The following is a 16,889-nucleotide window of genomic DNA, read 5'->3' on the forward strand; positions in this document are numbered from 1 at the left end:
TGTATGTTTACCAATGCAAGGAGTCTGACTGGTAAAATGGGAGAGCTGGAGGTACTGGCGTTGGAGCGGAAATATGATGTGATTGGTGTTGCTGAAACTTGGTTGAATGAGTCTCATGACTGGGCTGTTAATATTGGGGGGTATACATTGTTTCGGAGGGACAGGGGCAATAGGAAAGGAGGAGGAGTGTGTCTGTTCATTAAGCACGACTTAAAAGCAAATATTAAGGAGGAAGTGATGGGGGTAACAGAGGGAGCTGAATCCTTATGGGTTGAGCTTCTCACAGATAGTAAAGAATCAACCAAGCTAATTGTAGGGGTATGCTATAGACCCCCTAATGTAAGCGAAGAGGAGGAGGCCCAGCTCCTGTTGCAAATAGAAAAGGCTGCTAGTTTGGGGCAAGTGATAATAATGGGGGATTTTAATTACCCTGATATTGACTGGGGCAATAGTACTGCCAGGACAGTAAATGGGAACAAGTTTATAAACTTGCTGCACGACAACTTTATGTCACAGGTTGTTGAGGAGCCAACCAGGAACAATGCTATACTAGATCTAGTGATCTCTAATGACCCAGAACGTATAGCAAATGTGCAAGTGGTTGAACCCCTGGGTAATAGTGACCATAATGTTATTTCATTTGATGTTTGGTGCAGGAAACAAATTTACACGGGGGCAACAAAGACACTGAATTTTAGGAAGGCAAATTTTAGCTCCTTAAGGGCAGCGCTTCAGGGCATAGATTGGGGCATTATGTTTTCTGATAAAAATACAGAGCAGAAATGGTTGTCATTTAAAATGATATTAAATCATTACTGTTCTCAATTCATTCCATTAATAAGAAAAAGTAGAAGTGTTAAGAATCACCCCATGTGGCTTAACTCTGAGGTAAAGAAGTTAATAGGGAAAAAAAGGAAAGCTTTTAAGAAATATAAGTCAGAGGGGACAGTAGCTGCGTTTAATGAATATAAACACTATAACAAGTGTTGTAAAACAGCAATCCGGAAGGCAAAGATAGAAAATGAGGAGCGCATCGCGGCCGAGGCCAAGACTAACCCCAAAAAGTTTTTTAAGTATATTAATAGTAAAAAGATGCAGGTTGAGGGTGTGGCCCCATTGAGTTATAATAACAATATGGTTACAGCGGATACAGAAAAGGCAGATGTGCTTAACCAGTTCTTTTCTTCTGTGTATACAGTAGAGGAGCCAGTGGGCCAAGTCTCACCCAATAGCTTCACTGTTGCCTCAGCTCCAACTACACAGTGGTTGGCACAGGATATGGTGCTTAAAGGGTTACACACGATAAATGTAAACAAGGCACCTGGGCCAGATGGAATACACCCTCGGGTACTGAGAGAGCTAGGGGCAGAATTGCAGTGGCCCTTGTTTCTGATATTCTCAGACTCTCTTTCATCAGGTATGGTACCTAGTGATTGGAAGAAGGCGAATGTCACTCCCATATTTAAAAAGGGAATAAGATCTCAGCCTGGCAATTATAGGCCTGTAAGTTTGACATCCGTGGTGGGCAAGTTATTTGAAGGCTTGTTAAGGGATCACATTCAAAATTATGTAGTGGAGAATGGCATTATGAGCAGTAATCAGCATGGCTTTATGAAGGACAGGTCATGTCAGACCAATTTAATTGCTTTTTATGATGAGGTAAGTAAGAAGCTGGACAGTGGGGATGCAGTAGATATAATCTATTTGGATTTTGCCAAAGCATTTGATACCGTTCCCCACAAACGACTGCTTTCTAAGCTAAGGTCTATTGGTCTTAGTGAAGTCGTTTGCACATGGATAGAAAACTGGCTACAGGATCGGGTACAGAGGGTGGTTGTTAATGGCACATTCTCTACTTGGAGTAAGGTTCTCAGTGGGGTCCCTCAGGGTTCTGTACTGGGTCCACTTTTGTTTAATTTGTTCATAAATGACTTAGGGGAGGGTATTATGAGTAATGTATCAGTGTTTGCAGATGACACAAAACTCTGCAGACCAGTCAATTCTATCCAGGATGTGACATCCCTGCAGCAGGATCTTGACCAACTGGCAATCTGGGCAGCTAAGTGGCAGATGAGATTTAATGTGGATAAATGTAAGGTCATGCACCTGGGATGTAAAAATATGCAAGCCCCGTATAACCTTAATGGGACTGCACTAGGCAAATCCATAATGGAGAAGGATCTTGGAGTCCTTGTAGATAATAAACTTGGCTGTAGCAAGCAATGCCAGGCAGCAGCTGCAAGGGCAAACAAGGTTCTGAGCTGTATTAAAAGGGGTATAGATTCACGGGAGGAGGGGGTTATTCTTCCCCTTTACAGAGCACTGGTAAGGCCCCATCTAGAATATGCTGTTCAGTTTTGGTCTCCAGTGCTCAAACGGGACATTATTGAGCTAGAGAGGGTCCAGAGAAGGGCAACTAAGCTGGTAAAGGGTATGGAAAGTCTCGGTTATGAAGAAAGACTGGCCAAGTTGGGTCTGTTTACACTGGAGAAGAGGCGCTTAAGAGGTGACATGATAACTATGTATAAATATATAAGGGGATCATATAATAACCTCTCTAATGTTTTATTTACCAGTAGGTCCTTCCAACGGACACGAGGGCACCCACTCCGTTTAGAAGAAGGGAGGTTCCATTTAAATATTCGGAAAGGATTTTTTACAGTGAGAGCTGTGAAGTTGTGGAATTCCCTCCCCGAATCAGTCGTACTCGCTGATACATTATATAGCTTTAAGAAGGGGCTGGATGGATTCTTAGCAAGTGAGGGAATACACGGTTATGGGAGATAGCTCTTAGTACAAGTTGATACAGGGACTGGTCCGATTGCCATCTTGGAGTCAGGAAGGAATTTTTTCCCCTCTGAGGCAAATTAGAGAGGCTTCAGATGGGGTTTTTTGCCTTCCTCTGGATCAACTTGTAGTTAGGCAGGTTAGGTATAGGCATTATGGTTGAACTTGATGGACGTATGTCTTTTTTCAACCCAACTTACTATGTTACTATGTTACTATGTAACTTAGGCGCGCTAAATATCGCATTCGGCTATGCGAAAATTAACACCTACTACAGGCAGGTGAAAAATTTTAGAAAAGTACAGTAAATGAGTTTTTGGCAATAAAATATGGACTTACAGTGTTATTTATTCAAGTATGTGTCTTTTTGCTCAATTTCACTAAAGTCTTGGCATGTATGGAATTTCGCTACTAATATACAGTACTATAGTGATAAAAATTTAGTCGCCAAAATATACAGTACAATAGTGGTAAATATTTAGTTGCGATATTTTACAGTACTATAGCGGTGAATATGTTGTCGTGATAATATACAGTACTATAGCGGTGAATATGTTGTCGCGATAATATACAGTACTGTAGCGGAGAATATTTTGTCGCGCAAAATACATTACTATGTATATTTTGGCGATTTTTTTTGTCGCGACTTTGTAATCTCGCGACTTGCGGACATTTTGTGGCGATTTTGTAATCTCGTGACATGTGCGACTTGGGGCCATTTTGTGTCATTGAGCCTGCAGCCACACTACAGAGAGGATCATGCCTGGGGTTTCCTATCTGCTACCAGGGGAGAGGCGCTATATTATCAGCATGCTCCTGCGCTCAGGATATGACGACCCGCCGCTGGGGGACTTAGGGGTCCACAAGAGGAAGAGGGCAATCCTGGGCGAGCTAAGAGAGGGTTTGCTCACCGGGTTTGCCCTTGATGTGGACCTCCTCCAGCTCCAGCGTCTGTGGTCTGACCTGAAGCGTAGGAGTCCAGATCTGGTTGCTGAAATTGCGGAAGGTAATTATTGTACTTTATTATGCTTTTACAGTATACGTTCAGTAAAAGATTTAGCAAGTAATTTGAACTAAAGGTACAAATGTAAGAAATGTCAGGGATGGTGAAAGTAACATAGTAACATAGTAAGTTGGGTTGAAAAAAGACATACATCCATCACGTTCAACCATAAAGCCAGTGAGGAACTGAAACGTTGGTCACAATAAACCTCTGAATATTATTTCACATCTTTGTGACTCCTTGTGAAAATCCTGTGTGTGCCGTCACCCCATGCCTGTCTAGATTTTGTTTTGCCACAGGCACCCAGGTATTATTGTTCCTTATGGTGTGCAGCTTCCCAGCACTTCATATTGTATACATACATATATATATATATATATATATATATACACATCTATTTTCAAATACATATGCATAAATAAGTTTAAAGCAGGGGGGAAGCAGCAGGTAGCGGCCCATAGTATGAGTCATTTGGGGAAGGGCCACAAATGTTTTAGGGGGCCCTGGCTAACAATGTCTGTGTGTCCTTTGTATTGATGTGAGGGTTCACAGGGGGAGGGGCCATTGGGGGCGTGGGAGGAGGGGGGCCCAAAAAATATTGTTGTGAGGGGCCCCGTTATTTATGATGGTATATATATATATATAAAATATATTACACAAAATAACATCTTGCAATACTATCTCACAGAACTTCAGCTGGCACCTCCTCCCCAGGCCCAACCCCAGGCCCTCCAGGCTCCTGTGGCCCAGCAGGCTCCTCCGGCCCCCGAGGCCCAAGCACCGGCCCCAGAGGCCCAAGAACTGGCCCCCGAGTCCTGACAATTGGCCCCTGAGGCCCCACAATTGGCCCCTGAGGCCCAACAATTGGCCCCCGAGGCCGAATATGCCCCCGAGGCCCCAGACACCCCCCCCCTTGATTCCTCCCCCAGTTTCCCCCCAGGCCCTTGAGTTCTCCCCCAGGCCCCGGACTCCCCCAAGGCTAAGCGCTGGGCGCCAGGTTCTCCTGCGCACGAGGGACCATCTGTGCAGGAGGACCTGGCCAACATGAAGGCCGAGCTGGCCCAGCTCCGGGGGGAGGTGGATCAACTCAAGAGGGACATGAGAGAACTCAAGGGCAGCAAGCCCTAAGTTTTTTTTTTCACCCCCTTTTTTATTTTATTATATTAAGTAAAAGTTTTTAGTTTTATACTTTTGAACTGAGTAATGTCTCATTATTTTTCCTTCCTTGATATGGTATTCTATACTTTCATGTAGTTTCTCCTACACTCTTACATTTATCAGTAACAGCATCAATATGCTATATGGGTTAAATGTTTGCAAATATTCTGGCAACAATTTAGTCTTTAGCCCATTTTGCTGAATAGTAAAACTTGCCTTAATTAGTACGTAGCGTATTTTCTGGCGAGTGTGATAACTGCCAATCAAATGTTTTGTTGCCAGAATAATTGCAATATTATATTTGTCCCCGTTTAATAAAGTGCCCATAACATATTTGCCATTTATTCTGTGTCTAAAATCTCCCACTTAATTTAAGCCACTTTAGCAAACGGACCCCTAAGTATTTGGCTAAATATTCTTAAATGCCCCCCCCCCCCCATTTTATTATCTCTAGCACTTCTTTTTTTTTCTTACTTATATTTTTATTGTTTTTTGGTTTTTTTTTTTGTAAATAAAGTTTTATACAGCAACTGTCTAGCACTCTGTGCTCTCCCAGGGCAAAATGTCGCCAGTTTTATGCTGCCGATTGTCGCGTGCGTAATGTTGCAATTAGCGCATGCGACAAATAGCATGCATGCGGAAAATACCGCGCACACTATTTATCGTGACAAAATTATCGCATGAAATACCGCACGTAAAATAGCGCGAGTATGCTTATAGTGAATCGTGTGAAGTCGCGAAAATCAAGACGCGATAAAATTTTTAACGCACGCTAAAATAGCGCACGTTAAATCGCACTATAGTGAATTGGGCCCCATGTGTGAAAGAGTCCTGCTTCCAAAAAAAAGTCCATTTGCTGTGTAAGGTTAAATACCAAATTCAAGTTCATAAGCTGTAATAAACAAGGGGAAGGAAAATGAGCACCAAGTATGGTACTGCTTAAAAACAAAAGGTTACCAGTTCATTCTATACAATATATCATAAAAGAAAACAAAGCTAGCCAAAGAGACATCACCCATCTTTAATAGGAAAAATGATAAAACTTGCCTATACATTACCATACATATATTAGACGTATTCAGAACATTTATTTAAGGCTAGGACTAGAGTTCAAAATCTGCAAAAGTAAGGAGAATTATATACCAGCAGTGTAGTCTATAAGAAACATTTAATGCCCCATGATTCCTTCAAACCGTTCGGGTGACTGTATTCAGTTTCTTAATCCAGAACATCTTTCTCTGTTGTAACCTTTGGAGTATATTTCCACCCCTAGGATGCGGGTCTTGACCTATCTAAAGGTTTGGCTAACGTACGCCATCCCACACAGGCACTTTAGTAGGTACACTACTTTAACGGTATCACAAGTGGCATAATCCCTTATCCGTAAAGGGGTACTCAGTGCAGGATAATTGATCCTATCTCCTCTATTAATAGAGGCACAGCACATATAATTTAATCATGGGAAAATACCCATTTTTGAATGGAATATTCAAAAGAATATTCTAAGAATCTCTGCAATCCTTCAGTCAGTGGGTCAGTTTCAGATGGGCAAAGGTTATCTCTTAAACTACTGCCTCTTTTGTAGCTAAATAGTGGGGGATTAACATATAGACTCCCTAATACCTTATCTTGCTGTACAGTGGGCCAATATCTGCTGATTATACGCTCGAAATTCTTACTTTGGGTGCTAAATGAAGATACAAGGGAAGCTTTTTTCGTTATCCTTTTCTTTCCCTATATTTTTGTGATACCCCCTCAGCACATTCATAAATGGTTCTGCATTTGTAACCCCTAACAAATGTCTCATTTAGGTTATTTGCCACCTCTGTATTGGTCTTTTTATCTGAGGAGATTCCACAGCCCCTTAAAAATTGTCCTTTAGGAATGGCTTTGATTATACTGGTTACGTGGAAAGAGGCTGCATGTAGGATGTTATTCCCATCGGTGCTTTTATCATTTACAGGCCACCATCAGCCTCCTCTGCTACCTTCCTTTCTGACTTTGAAACCTGGCTCTCTTTTTTTCCCTCTGTACTGATGGCTCTGCAATCAATCTTGGGGATTTCAACTCCCCACATATCAACCCTGGCCCTCATGTTTTCTCCACCTAACCTCATCCTTTGAACTCCAGCAGAAGACAAACACTCCGACTCATAAGGATGGCCACTTTCCTGGATTTAGTCTTTACCAAAAATCTGTCCCTTTCTGATTTCTGATGTCCCCTTCCCCCTCTCTGACCATCACCTGGTTACATTTGCTGTCTTTGACACTCCTTCCCAACCTGCTCCTTCCCCCACTGTATTAATAAAAATACACTTGACATAGACCTCCCACCCTTAGCTCACTCTTTCAGGTCCAGTCTCTTCTCCTTTAACAAGATGTCTGACCCTGATACCCTGGTTAGCGAGTACAACAGCACACTAGCCTCCACCACTGACTCATTTGCACTCCTTCAGCCTAAGCGTACTCGGGCTCAAAACCCATGGCCCTGGCTCAATTTACAAACCAAATTCCTACTCTCCTGTGCAAGGTCTGCCTCAACATTGCTTTGTCAAAGGCTAAACAGGAATACTACAATACCCTTTTAAACAATAATAAATCCAACCCGCAAGGCCAGTTTTCTATATTCAATACCCTTCTGTGTCCCTCACAGACTTCATTACCTAAATTTATGCACTCTCCCCAGGACTTTTCTGATTTCTTCATGAGCAAAGTGGAGTCCATCCGCAATCTGATTCCACCCCTCTACTAATACAAACCAGCTCCTCCTTACTCAGCCCCCTTCTGCATGTCTTAACTCTTTTTGTCTTATAACTGTCTCCTAAGTCTCGCGGCTTCTCTTGTCAGCTCCGCTCACCACTTGCTCTCTTTACCCTATGCCTTCTTCTCTGCTTAAACACTGTGCTGCTGAGCTTACTCCAGTTCTTACTCACATCTTCAACTCTTCTCTGACTTCTGGAAGTTTCCCCTCTTTGTTCAAACAGGCCTGTGTCAAGCCTATCCTTAAAAAGGCCACGATGGACCCGTCCTGTCTTGCTTCTAGATTGTAAGCTCTACAGGGCAGGGACCTGTTGTTGTGTCAGGTAGCTGAGCCCACTGAAAAGGACCAATTATAACTCTTCAGCACTCCAACTAAAGTGAAAAAGGTGTTTATTGTGCCAGCAGAACAGGCAACGTTTTGGACTCCAGCCCTTTCTCAAGCCTACACACTGTGTAATAACACACTTTTTTCGCTGCACATGATGGGATTTGTACCTAAGTTGGAGGGTGGGGCTGACCTACCACTCCCTTCTCACACCTGTATTTAATTGAGTGTTATTACACAGTGTGTAGGCTTGAGAAAGGGCTGGAGCCCGAAACGTTGCCTGTTCTGTTGGCACAATAAACACCTTTTTCACTTTATTCAAAGTGCTGCAGTGTGTTGTATTGCAAAGTAGAAACCTTTGGGTATACTGGTATTTCTTTGATAAATGGTTGTAAAAACCAGTACTGAGCCTATGCCGGATACAATTGGTCTGCCAGGCACTGTAAGCTGGGTAAGTGCTTTATTTAAATATAGGTATGGGATCCGTTACTCGGAAACCCGTTATCCAGAAAGCTCTGAATGGTATGGCCATCTTCCATAGACTCCATTTTAATGAAATAATACATTTTTTTAAAATTGATTTCCTTTTCCTCCACAATAATAAGAAAGTACCTTGTACTTGATCCCTACTAAGAATAAATACTTACTGGATGCAAAATAATCCAGTTGGGTTTAATTATGTTTAAATCATCTTTTAGTAGACAAAGTATGGAGATCCAAATTGCATTCTGGTTACCAGGACTCATACCTGTATTTAATTTTATCCATTATAACAATGTCAGGCTTCCAGATTATAATAGAATTATTATTTTTCAGAGAGGCAATGTCCTTTCTTTCTACAAAGGCCAAGTTAATTATACAAAGGTATTATGTACATTCCAGATTCTTTTTACCTTATGTGTGACCACCTTCTCAAATGTAGTTAGGGAATTATTAGTGACCTCAGGGATAAATGGGTCGTGCTTTGTTTGTGGCTAGAAGGTAATCCACAAGGCCCAGTATGCATTTCAGGATATTGGATTGGAAAGGGGATGCTTCCCATTCAGTGTAACCTGTTGGATCAGCCTATCTTTTGTGCAAATCAAAAACTTGTAGAGATTATCAGTTACCTCTTCCCATTGCTTCTCATTAAGACCTACATGTCCCTCCTTAATGCACTATAGGCTGAATAAAAGGGGGCTGGGCAATTAGGGAGGCATATAATATTGAGACCATTTTGAAGGTATCCTCCTTCCTAAGCTGTGCTATCTGGGCTGGTTCTCCCATGCATACCTTGTTTGCCACAAACTGAGCCATGAATATTTAGTCATAGATTTCTGTATATAGGTTTGGTGTACTTACTTTATCCACTTAAGTGGTATTATATCCATAAAGCGAGAGCCCTTTACTACATCCCCAAGATATTTAATTGTTTTGGGGGTCTAATACCATATGGATATTCTTTCACAAGGGCAATAAGGGGGATAGACTAGTGGGTTTAATGTTAGCCTGCTTTAGCACAGTCAGCCATGCCACATATGGGGCTTTCAAGGGGGGGGGGGGGTGAAGGGTAGTCCATTCCTAAGTTTCCTAAGAAGGCAGTTTTTAGTCCCACAAAGCTAGCCCATAGAATCACATTGGGATTATCAAGGTATTGGGTCAGCCACTGGATATCCTAGGTGAGTTGAGCAGCTAGATAACAGTAGTACAGACTGGGAAGCCCCAAACCCCCTCTATTATAGGGTGCAGCCAAGGTATTAAAAAAGACTTGGGGCACTTAATTATTCCACAGAAAGGTCTAGTTAATGTTTGTATCGAACTACTCTCTTAGCATTGACTATTGGTGTGCTATGAATATATAGGTATTTCGGCATTGCGGTCAAATACCGACCTCCTGGACCAACCTCACAATTCTTTGACAACTTTTCTGCCTGGCTTTCTTATTTACTTTCCTCTGATTCCCCATCTGTTGTAATAGGTTAACATACCTGTTAACAATCCTAATGCCCCTGCTGTCTCTAAACTCCTTTCACTAACATCCTCCTTTGGGTTATCTCTGTGCTCTGACTCCCCCTCTCACTCCCTGGATCTTATATTTACAAAATGTTGTTCTATCTCAAACTTCACTAACTTCCCTTTCCCCCTCTCTGATTACAATCTGCTCTCATTTCAACTCTAGCTAAAACTCCCCATACAAAGGCCGATCCACTCGCTTGGCAATGTAAGATATGTGGCAAACACGTTTGCATTTTGTTGTCTACATTGAGAAGGCAAATGGGGCAATAGGACCCACATAACTGGATCTTTCCCCTATTTGTGGATTAAAACAGTAACAGCAATGGTTGTCAGCATGCCCTGGTTGTAAGCCTGCATTATTGTGTCACATAGCATGCCCACTACTTTTTCCCCCAGGGACCTTTAGCACTCTATTGGTAACCCGGACAGTTTGCTGTCTTCCTGGTGCCAGGGTTCGGCATGTGGTTGATCGGGTTGACACATTATTGGGAGGGGCTGGGCATGACCCGGCTGTCTTGGTACATATCGGTACTAACGACAAAATGAACGGTAGGTGGGGGACTTTAAAGAGTGAGTTCAGGGATCTAGGCTCTAAGATTAGGCAAAGGTCCTCCAATGTCATTTTTTCGGAAATTTTGCCGGTGCCACGTGCAAGTTAAGGGAGACAGCGGGAGCTTAGGGAGCTAAATGCGTGGCTAAAGTCTTGGTGTAGGAAGGAAGGGTTTGGGTTCCTAGAGCACTGGGCTGACTTTTCCTTGGGGTACAATCTATACAGCCCTGACGGATTGCACCTCAATGGAAGGGGGTCTGCTGTGCTAGGGGAGAGAATGGTTAAGAGGTTGGAGGAGTGTTTAAACTAGACAAGGGGGGGGTGGGTGAGCTAGAATTCCATGGGAAAATTAGTGTAGACGGGGTAGGGGGACTAGCAAAGGGTTGTGGGGGAGGAGTGAGGGGGGCATATAGTTTATCAGATAAGGAGCTTCCGTTACAAGGAAAGCAGTCTCATAATTGCCTTAGCTCTAATTCTCCCTTAGCTAATGTAAACATCAGAGGGAGAAGTAATAATCTCCGCTGCATGCTGGCTAATGCGCGTAGCTTGTCGGGTAAATTAGGGGAGCTGCAAGCTATTGCATGTATTGAAAATTATGATTTAATAGGTATCACTGAGACCTGGTGGGATGATAAATGCGACTGGGCTGCGAATTTAAATGGTTATACACTTTTTAGGAGGGACAGAGAGATTAAAAAGGGTGGAGGGGTTTGTCTTTACGTAAAGTCAGACTTAAAGCCATGTAATAAAGACATTACCAATGAAAACGTCGAATCTCTTTGGGTAGAAATTTCAGTAGGGCTGAAGGTCACAAAGAAAATGATTATTGGTGTATGTTATAAACCACCCCGTATAGATGAGGGGGATGAGGCCCAGCTATTGTTGCAAATGGAGGAGGCTTCAAAACTGGTCAAGTTGTTGTTATGGGGGACTTTAATTATCCGGACATTGACTGGAGTAATGGGGTGGCTAAGTCAGAAAGAGCTAGTAGGTTTGTAAATATGCTAAATGACAACTTTTTATTTCAGGCGGTTCAAGAACCCACTAGGAATGACTCTATTTTGGACCTGGGGATTTCTAATAATACTGAACTTATCTCTAACATTTGTGTGGGTGAGCATTTGGGGAACAGTGATCACAACATGGTCTCCTTTGAGATAATGCTGCAGAGACAGCGCTATAAGGGAGTAACTAAAACACTCAATTTTAGGCGTGCAGACTTTGCCAGTATAAGGGCATCTCTGCAATGTGTCAACTGGGAAAGGCTTTTCATGGGGTTAGACACAGAAGGAAAATGGAACATCTTTAAAACATTGCTTTGTAGGTATACACAACAGTATATTCCCCTTGTAAGCAAGGAGAGGCATCGCAAAGCGAAACCTTTATGGCTGAATAAAAGTGTTATTGTCGAGGTTGGTAAGAAAAAACGTGCTTTTAGGGCATTCAAGTTAGCTGGGACAGCGGAAACTTTCATCAGGTACAAGGAAGCAAATAAAGCATGCAAAAAAGCTATCAGGCAAGCTAAAATAGAGATGGAAAGGGATATTGCAGCTAGGAGTAAAAAGAATCCAAAATTATTTTTTAATTATGTGAATAGTAAAAAAATGAAGCAAGAAGGGGTGGGAACTTTATTATCACGGGGGGGTACGTTGGTTGATGAAAACAGGGAAAAAGCTGAAATTTTGAACTCTTATTTTTCATCTGTCTATACATCTGAGGAGCCAGATAATGATGGCTTCCCTTGTAATATGCCCAGTTCTAGTAATTTAGCTACTGACGCATGGGTCACTCGGGAGGAAATTCAAAAGAGACTTGAACATATAAAGGTAAACAAAGGTCCAGGGCCAGATGGGATTCATCCCAGGGTATTAAATGAGCTGAGCGCTGTGATTGCCAAACCTCTTCACTTAATTTTTCAGGATTCATTGAGGTCTGGCATGGTGCCAAGAGACTGGCGGATTGCTAATGTGGTGCCGTTATTTAAAAAGGGATCCCGTTCTCAGCCTGAAAACTATAGGCCTGTTAGTCTGACATCAGTAGTAGGAAAACTTTTGGAAGGGGTAATAAGGGATAGGGTACTTGAATACATTGCAGTTCACAATACTATTAGTTTGTGCCAGCATGGTTTTATGCGTAACATCTTGCCAGACTAATTTAGTTGCCTTTTATGAGGAGGTGAGCAGGAACCTTGATGCTGGAATGGCAGTTGATGTCATCTACTTGGACTTTGCTAAAGCGTTTGATACAGTACCTCACAGAAGGTTAATGATCAAATTAAGGAATATTGGCCTAGAACATAATATTTGTAATTGGATAGAGAACTGGCTGAAGGATAGATTACAAAGAGTGGTTGTAAATGGAACATTTTCTAATTGGGCCAGTGTGGTTAGTGGAGTACCGCAGGGGTCAGTCCTTGGGCCTTTGCTGTTTAACTTGTTTATTAATGACCTGGAGGTGGGCATAGACAGTACTGTTTCTATTTTTGCTGATGACACTAAATTGTGCAAAACTATAAGTTCCATGCAGGATGCTGCCGCTTTGCAGAGCGATTTGACAAAATTAGATAACTGGGCAGCAAACTGGAAAATGAGGTTCAATGTTGATAAGTGCAAAGTTATGCACTTTGGTAGAAATAATATAAACGCAAACTATCTACTGAATGGTAGTGTGTTGGGGGTTTCCTTAATGGAGAAGGATCTAGGGGTTTTTGTTGATAACAAGTTGTCTAATGCCAGGCAGTGTCATTCTGTGGCTACTAAAGCAAATAAAGTGCTGTCTTGTATAAAAAAGGGCATTGACTCAAGGGATGAGAACATAATTTTGCCCCTTTATAGGTCCCTGGTAAGGCCTCACCTTGAGTATGCAGTGCAGTTTTGGGCTCCAGTCCTTAAGAAGGATATTAATGAGCTGGAGAGAGTGCAGAGACGTGCAACTAAACTGGTAAAGGGGATGGAAGATTTAAACTATGAGGTGAGACTGTTGAGGTTGGGGTTGTTTTCTCTGGAAAAGAGGCGCTTGCGAGGGGACATGATTACTCTGTACAAGTACATTAGAGGGGATTATAGGCAGATGGGGGATGTTCTTTTTTCCCATAAAAACAATCAACGCACCAGAGGTCACCCCTTTAGATTAGAGGAAAGGAGCCTCCATTTGAAGCAGCGTAGGGGGTTTTTCATGGTGAGGGCAGTGAGGTTATGGAATGCCCTTCCTAGTGATGTGGTAATGGCAGATTCTGTTAATGCCTTTAAGAGGGGCCTGGATGAGTTCTTGATCAATCAGAATATCCAAGGCTATTGTGATACTAATATCTACAGTTAGTACTAGTGGTTGTATTTATAGTTTATGTATGTGAGTGTATAGATTGGTAGGTGTGGGTTAGGTGTGCTGGGTTTACTTGGATGGGTTGAACTTGATGGACACTGGTCTTTTTTCAACCCTATGTAACTATGTAACTATGTAACCCGTCTGGGCCAGGGACTATAGGAGTGCCCATCAAGTTAATTGCCTTCTGGATTTCTGCTGCTGTTATAGGGTTTTCCAAGAGGGCAGCATGTGTTGGGTGCAATGTAAGATTGGTATAGTGTCCATAAAAGCATTCAGTTGGGAATATTATCTGCTTGTAATCAGTAAATATTTGCATAAGGGCTGTGATAGATAGGGAGATTAGTTGCCCGCGACAAATCTCCCTTGTCGCGGGCGACTAATCTCCCACCGGCTTGAATGTAAATTGCTGGTGGGATGGCATATGCACGCCATGATTTCCCGAAATCTCGGAAGTTGCCTTGAGAGGAAACTTCAGCGATTCCGGGAAATTGCGGTGCCGCATATGCCACCCCACCGGCGATTTACATTCAAGCCGGTGGGATGGCATATTGGGGAGATTAGTCGCCCTCGACAAGGGAAATTTGTCGCGGGCAACTAATCTCCCCATCTGCCACTGCCCTAAGAGTCACTAAATTGGCTGGCTTTCTGCCTGGGGTCAGTAAGTACCATTTTGGCCTCGATTTGACCCTGTGTATGATTGTTTTAGGACTGGATATCCTGGACAGGTAGGCTAGTAATTTACCTGATTTTTCCCCTGCTCGAATTCCCAGAAGCTTATTTTGGGTTTTCTCAGTAAGTTTACTCTTCAGTGTTGTCTGTGCTTGTATTAAGTGATTGTGGGTTTCCATGGAGGGAGTTGCTATATGGGCAGCCTCAGCTGTCACTACCACCTCTGTGGCTTGCTGGAACTGTAGTCTAGTTCTAGTCTAACTGCACTGACTGATTGTATAATGGCTGGCTACAGCTTTAAACGTGTCCAAAAAGATTGCTGGGGAAGCCATATCTTGAGTGTTGGATCTTCTGTACTATTCCATCTTGGGCAAGCCAGAGGGGGCTCATTCACTATCTTCCCATTGTTTAAGAAAACTAAAGAGTAGGGCCCTTTTCATTTTATCATTTAGACCTCTGATGTTCCACAATACTAGGGTTATAGTCACCATTTGTTGGCCTCAGATTTATGGGTACTGTAAAGCAGGGCTGTGGAGTCGGAGTCGAGGAGTCGGAGGCAATTTTGGGTACCTGGAGTCGGCAAAAAATGAACCGACTCCGACTCCTACTAAATTTAAATGGGAATAAAAAAAATAAAGCAAGTTTAAATGTCCCAATTCACAAACAGTCATAATTAATTACTTCTCTGCTATAAGAATAAAGCCCAATGCAGAGCCAGTAGTTCTGTGGTTAAATGACATGTATGTCTCCTTCCTTTCCTTCAATGAATGTATAAAATACATTAGCATATTAAAAACAGAGGAGTCGGAGTCGGAAGTATCAGAAACTGAGGAGTCGGAGAATTTATTTACCGACTCCACAGCCCTGCTGTAAAGGACCCACTGCTGCTGTTGGAAGGGTTGAGGTGTTAGATAGGAGGGGGAGGAGGGGAAACTCACCCAGTGAGACACAAATGAACCCTTCCCTTACCCTGAAAACTGGGGTGGGCCTTAGCCTATAACTGAACTATTATAGCATTTGCTTAGTCATATCAACAATCAATAATATAAACCACAACAGAGTCTTAAAAATGCATCAATATTGTGTTGCCCTTCTATCTCTGGGTTTAGTTATCACCACACAGTCTCCTGTTAGGCCCCTGAAAGTTCAGACAGGTTACATCAGCTCCCAGCCACCTACAGTTTGGGTAGTCCAAGAGGTGGGAGCTAGCAGCTAGTCTGAAAACTTGTTCAGTAGAGAGATCTCTATGCAGGGATTTTCCGGATCAATTGGCAAAATGGGAGTGGGATATGTCAATTAGTGCCTCTCCAGTCAGTCCATGACTTCTTGTGGCGTTAAAAGGAAATAAGTGGTGTTGCCATCCACCAGCTGGAGCTTCAGAAAGTGCATTGAGTAGGAGACCATTTTCCCAGCGTTTATGACCCGTTCCAATAAGCGTTTCCAAAAAGAGTTCTGGAGTAGACTCTGTAGGATCTTAATGTCACAGATGTTATTGCTTTGTTGTTTGTTGTTGGCCCTCTAGGTCATCCACTCTAGCTCTGTACATCTTTAGCTGGTTGAGATCCCTGATGGTCTAGAGTATTTCTCTTGTGGTGTCCTCAATGTCAGAGACCATCCTCTCCAATTTAGTGGTCCACTGCCGCAGCTTCTGAGGTGCAGCAGTATTAGGTCTATTCTCACCTCCTCAATTCTGGTAGAAATTTAAACCTCTACCACTGTTTAGGTGCAGAGTAGATTCAGTAGAGTCAGTTTGTTCGGAGCCCTGCATGTCTGGATGGGGCTGTAGGGACAGTGGAAATATCTGGCCTGTCTGAGTGGGTGCCATTTTGGTTCTGCAGTCAGATGTATTTGTGAGTTTGTTTCCTGCTGCATCATTTATCTTCTGGTGGCCACCCATCTGCAGGATGGGGTAAGTTGGAGGAAATAACCCCCCCAACGAGTTTACCGTTACATTTCCTTTAGCCCTCCACAGCAATAGTAATGGCCAGACATTATACACTAGGCTATCCTATCCATTGAGACCCCTAGTGCTCCCTAGATAAAATAATAGGAAAGCTAGAGGTTGTTCAAAAGGATAACTACATGCAACCCAGCACTGCCCCCTCTCAATGTAGTACAGGTTTAGGATCCATTATCTGCAAACCTGTTATCCAGAAAGCTCCAAATTATGGGACAGCCATCTCCCATAGACTCCAAATATTTCTAATTTTCCCTTTTTCTCTGTAGTAATAAAACGGTACACCTGCCAGGATTTGGACTTCATTGTGTAAGGGCTCCTGGTAGAGTATATTGCCTTAGGAGACACCAGTATGCAGGGAC

Source organism: Xenopus tropicalis, chromosome 6, assembly GCF_000004195.4.
Source record: "Xenopus tropicalis strain Nigerian chromosome 6, UCB_Xtro_10.0, whole genome shotgun sequence".
NCBI classification, from domain to species: Eukaryota; Metazoa; Chordata; class Amphibia; order Anura; family Pipidae; genus Xenopus; species Xenopus tropicalis.